We start from the raw sequence: 5,944 nt of genomic DNA on the forward strand, positions 1-5,944 counted from the left end.
GGCCTCAAGTTGTGCCAGGGAAGGTTTAGACTGGATATTAGGAAGCATTTCTTTACAGAACAGGTTGTGAGGCATTGGAATGGGCTGCCCAGGGAGGTGGTGGAGTCCCCATCCCTGGAGGTGTTCAAGAGTCAGGTTGACATAGCACTTAGGGATACGGTGTAGTTGAGAACAGTCAGTGTTAGGGTAATGGTTGAACTAGGTGATCTCCAAGGTCTTTTCCAACCTAGATGATTCTGTGAAAATCCTGCCATAAATATCTACAGGCCAAATTTATTATCTTCCTTAAAGAAATGAACAAAGAACAATGAAAAACTCTTCCACAACACTGCCTTAAAAGTTGATGATTCAACTGTTCACTTCATTACCTACCGATGCTCAACAATACTTCTCATGCAAAGATTATAACTTAATCCACTAATGACTATAGAATGTATATATTCACTAAATATATAAATATATTTATATATTCAGTGAATATATAAACAAATAAATATATTTTTGTGAAAAGAATGTGAATATATAAAATAAAGAAATCAAGACTCAGGCATGTGCACTGCACAGAACATCAGGCATTCAGGATTAGGGAAATGGAGCATGATAACACTTGAAATAACTAGGAAGCCATCCGTAAGAAGTCATCTACAACATGCAACGGGCAGGCTTCAGACTGAACTGCCACACTCACTCACCCTAGCGTATTCACCCACCCTATTTGCGTGAAAATTGACAGCAATTTTTCCCCTCTTCCTGCTCAGTAATTTTTGCAGAATCCAAAGGTTATTTTTCAAAGATAAATTTTTTGTATCTCACCTTACTTGTCTCCTCTGTGGAGGCATTGGCTGGAGCAGGTGGTATTGTGCCTCCCATACTTTTCAGCAAAATAGAAAAGAGAAAAAACAAAACAGTAAGATTATCAAAATAGTGACATGTATTTTATAATCCTGCTGACAATCTCAGCTTTTTGTTGCGACACAAAAGACCATGATCCAATTCACTGTAAAACCAGCAAATAAAAAGCACACATCCACCATTCTTTTCTCAGTTCAACATAATGCACGCTGTGTCTGTTGGCTCTTTCACCTAGAACTCCACTGTGACTTGTATTCATGCACATCACACATCACTCACCCATCCTTTCTCCCAAGTAAAAGCTGCTTCCTTGGCTCAAATGGATTTTCTCCTTAAAATGTAACTTATGTTTAAAGTCAAAACTAAGTATTTTTATTAAAATTAGAATTATGTTTGGAACAGAGTTCAAAGAACTTAAGAGAAGCATAACGGCTTAAAATGCTTATGCAATTAGGAAATTGCTGCCTAGAAAAAATGTCATTTCTCTTATGTATTGCAATATTCATGTCTTTCCTTAGCTACAAGTTAAGGAGCATTCTATGTATAGACAACATGCTTTCAATATAGAACACACTTCTATATTATACCGACTCTGGTTAGCAGCCAGAAATAAGCATAAGCTGAATTCTCCAACATCTAATCACATCTAATGGCCGGCTGCCACAACTATCACTCCTATCCACCCCCTGCCCCACATTCCCACCTACTGATAGTTGTCAGCTGCCCTGGTCATACACACTCCAAAGGGAAAAAACATTTCTATGAACTCAACACACTCAACCCACTCCTTGGGGCACCACACAACTGGTTAGATATGATGCAAGGGAGAGGAGAAGGAAACGCACAAACAGGAGTGGGCAGGTTAACTTTTCTTCTTAGTAGCTAGAATAGTGCTGTGTTTTGGGTTCAGTATGGGATTTGGTATGAGAAGATGCTGAGAATACACTGATGTTTTTAATTGTTGCTAAGAGATCAAGGACTCTCCAACTCACCATGTCCTGTCCACAGGCAGGTGTATAAGAAACTGGGAGGGAGCAGAGCTAGAGCACCAGACCCAAACTAACCAGTGAAAAATATCATATAACATCATGTTCTGTCTGTAAAGGAGGGTTGGCCAACAAGGAGGCAGGTTCCTTCTCACTTCCAGGACTGCGATTGCAGGATCTTGCTATTTCAGTATTGCTAGCCAGGAACAAGCTGGGTATTGATCAACAGGGGGTGAGCAACTGCATTGTGCGTTAGCCATTTGTACTTTCTATTGTTATTATTTTATTTTCACCCCTCCAATTCTATCCCCCATCCCCCGGGTGGGGGAGGGTGAGCAAGCAACAATGAGGTGGTTGGCTGCCAGCCAGATTTAAACCACGACAGCAGGAGGACCCGGAAGGGTGCAGGACTATCTTCTTTCAGGAATTAATACCACATAAACATATATCCTAAGGATGAGATCCTACAGCTTCTTAAGTCAGGCTGCTGTGGTCTTTTTCCCCTTTGTCCTCCCTCCTGTCACCCGCACCATCTCACAGTCAGGCCCCAAACTGGCTGAAAACAAACCTGGATGGGGTGAGACAGTACAGGGTAGGGATGAATTGGGGGAGAGAAGGTAGAAGAGGGAAGAGGAGGTGGCAGGACTGACAGATCCAGACATGAGGCCCTGTAGCAAAAGGCAAGCAAACAGCACTATGCTACCTCTAGTTTACAAGGATAAACCGTCAAGAAAAAATACCACAAGTTACAAAACCCAGCATCTTTTGAAGCTATTGCAAAAATCTAGATGTGTCCCTAGAACATTCATGTTACTTAATCGAAGTTATACTGCAAGGACTAAACAACTGTAGTCTGATAAATCATTATAGAGCTAGACAAGAAATGCAGTAATTATTCCTCCTAAATTTTTACCCTTGTAGGCTGACAATAGGGCACATAATTCTCTACCAGTCTGTAAAAATCAGAGTTCTCTCTAGACTGTAGGGAAGCCTTGGAACTTCTCATCTTCCAGACAAAGGAAACAACAAATTGTGAAGCATTTTAATGGTGCTAACAGCTAATATCCAGAGTAACACAATACTCACAAGTTAAGATCCATCTCAAGCTTTCTGGCTACACTTTTTTTTTTTTTTTTTAAACAGTAAGACTCTTTCAAAGCCTTGCTTACTAGAAAAAGACTGAGAACCCTCTAACTCAAAAAGGTCAATAACATTCCCACCTTTCAATCATGTATTTAAGAACAGCTCAAGCTAAAAAACCCCCACAGAAATCAAATTACTGAGTAATTCCAAATTATCCATCTCAAGATCAGCTGGTTTTAAGTCTGACACCTTGCATCATCTCAAGGCTGAAACAACCTGATCATCTTTGCCCTCTTCACATCTCTCTGAAAGCTCTCCATGCTTAGAACAGTCTATAAGATACATTTAACTAATATATATGTACAAACTTTTTAAAATGTATTACTTCATGAACTGCCAGGGCTAAACAGTTTCACTCCTATTCCCTGAAAGTTTTTACTATCCAGTTATCCTCCATTTAAACTAGGGTTACATTCCCAGAACAATTCGAAAGCAAGTTACCCTAAAATCGCTTAAACTAATAAGTAACCACAGCAAGGACACATGCAAAGTTTGCAGTGTATGTAACCTCAATGGTATACACAGATTTGAGACAGACTTGTAAGAAAAGGCAGGTACTGAGCCGTATAAATAGCACACACACACACAAATATTTTAAATTAAACCTTTGTGCTAAAACAGAGTTGTGCAATTCCAGTAACAACTCTTGGGAGCAGTCAGGACTCCACTGCAAGAATGACTCCTTACTTCCACTCATCACAGTGATGAAGTGCTGCTTTTGTAATTTGTTGGAAGAACTGCAACTGTTATTTCTGCATATGCTTTCATCACTGACAGCAAAATTATCTTTAAACTGGATTACCATGAATTCAAGAGGGTCAAAAATCTATTTGAACAAAACAACAACAACAAAAAAGGCAAAAATCCCTGTTCATCAGTTAGGGATTCTGTGCTTTTACTTTTAAGGTTTGCTATTGTTTCTTTGCTCAATTGCAGGTTTTTGAAACATGTCCCCTTTAATGACTCACTTCATAACAATTCAAGTAGAAATATTAGCATTTTTATGCAATTATGAAAAAGCAGGCATGACTAAAAGGGATGTCAAAACACTTTCCAAACATAATCATACACTAGTGTACACCTTCTACACAGACAGCATCTATATTAAATGCAACAGCTAGACAGATGTTAGAAGATAACAAGTGCATGAAAACAGGTAAGACTTAAGGTTTCTGATGCAATATTAACAGTTAGTCAGAAATAAAGCATCCCATTCTGGCTTTACAAGCAGTTAGTATAATTTAAGTTAGAATCATTAGCTTTAAGGGGGAAAAAAAAAATCAATCATCAGAATTTTAGCTTAAAGATTTAATGATGGATTTCAGTATCATTTATTTAGTCATTATACTGTAATCACTCACAACACTGGTGACTAAACCTGTTTCTCAGATTAATACAGGTAAACCTGACAGAAATAAGACTCACTGAGTTTATTTCCACCTGAAGCCAGACTGTGCAAAGTTTCAAACAGTTTCCAAAAAATTAGAAGACCCTATAAATACACTTAATAGTCCTACTGCAAATAGCGCTATTATGGAAGGGCAGAGGGCAACCCACCAGACTTCCAGACAGTTTGACATGAAAAGTAATTTTGCTACCCCTCCAAATACCCAAGTGTGTAACTTACTCGAATATGTGAAAAAAAACCCCAGTAAATTTAAGAAAGCTATAGGAGATTGTACTTTAAAATACTTTTTAACTTCTGAGATAAAGATATCCAGTAAAGATTTCACATGGAAAACACATTCCCCAGTTCAAAACTTAATTTTTATACTCATAATACAAGCACCTATTACCCAAATACAAACTCTAAAAATTAATCTGGAAGTTGGAGCCCTCCCCATTAACATGGGGAAAGTTAGAAATCAGATCATAACCGTTCCAGTCCCTAACTCTTTCTTTGGCCAAAAGAAGTCAGTGTTCTTCCTCTCCCTCCCAAAATACTCTGCTCACACCTTAAGAATTACACAATGGAAGTAATCTGGGTGAGGCACTGAAGTCTTTTACAGTAGCTAAAGGAACTAAAGATCTGCGGTGGAATAAACTAGACAATCATTTCTTTCCTAGGCAGCTATCAGTAACGCAAAATCAAGTGAAGTTAAATAGGAGTGGTTTTACAGCCACACTAATATTCAGACACATAAAAAATTTTAGACATCACTGTAAAAAAATCCAAACAGTTCATTGCAGCCACTTTTATTATGACATACTGTGAAACGCAATATTTACTTGTATACGTATGCACACAAAGTCTCACTAGCTTTTCAACTAATTATAAGTACTATGCAGCAAAAGACAGTTAAAATACTTGCAGATTAAAGCAAATTTTCTGAAACAAAATATTTTTATCTAGTGACAAACTGGGATTTAAGTCCCCCTTTCATAAAACGTGTATCTGCAAGGGCTTTGCTCACTTCACAAGAGTTCTTTAGTACATCGAGGGTTATAGCTACAAAAGCCAGAGGTACCCCAACTGAACACAGGGGCTCTGGAGGGGTCTGTGCCAGCAGTAAAGGACCTCAACCCTTCCAACCTGACGCTTCTGGATGCTCAAGGTGGAACCCAGAGGTGTTTTTATATTGAGAAGCATCTGCTATGATAGACTACAGGCGTACAGAATACTATATACAGCGTAAACAGCAAATGTTTGAAGCGCCCTCACAGAGGAGCAAGATCTCAACTACTTGATACGTGAAGCTTCAAGGGGCAGGAACCATTCCGCGTGTGAAAACTATCAGGTGTTTTATGTTTTCGGGTACCAGGATGTAAATCAACGCCACTCACCTCCCCACAAACTCGGCTCCTTTTAAGACAGGCTAGCCAACTCTGCTGCATAATAGGAGAATTAACTCGGTAAGTATTACTCTGGGGCTTTCCAGCGTGGAAAGCCGAGCCACTGAGATGGCCAGGGGGCAGGCTTTTACAACGGGAACAGCCAGAATTTAAAAAACAACAAAAAAAAA

This window comes from Athene cunicularia, assembly GCF_003259725.1.
Source record: "Athene cunicularia isolate RWA chromosome 1 unlocalized genomic scaffold, athCun1 chr1_part2, whole genome shotgun sequence".
Taxonomy (NCBI): Eukaryota; Metazoa; Chordata; class Aves; order Strigiformes; family Strigidae; genus Athene; species Athene cunicularia.